Below are 201 nucleotides of genomic sequence, written 5' to 3'. Positions count from 1 at the left end.
AAGTTTTGCTTGTAATCTTGGCTCGTTCGGGGAATGATTGCTTGGCAAATCATGCGCGTGCGGCATTGCGTCTGAGGAATCTACCTTTTGTGTTGCATTGGGCTGTGTTATTTTTTTGTGGGTTTCCCGGAATACAATCTACTCGCGTAGATGCCGTAGATGCTGTAGCGGCGGGATCGGCGACTACAGAAGCACCCAAGA

The sequence above is a fragment of the Penaeus monodon genome, chromosome 28, assembly GCF_015228065.2.
Source record: "Penaeus monodon isolate SGIC_2016 chromosome 28, NSTDA_Pmon_1, whole genome shotgun sequence".
Classification (NCBI taxonomy): domain Eukaryota; kingdom Metazoa; phylum Arthropoda; class Malacostraca; order Decapoda; family Penaeidae; genus Penaeus; species Penaeus monodon.
This window is presented reverse-complemented; position numbering follows the sequence as displayed.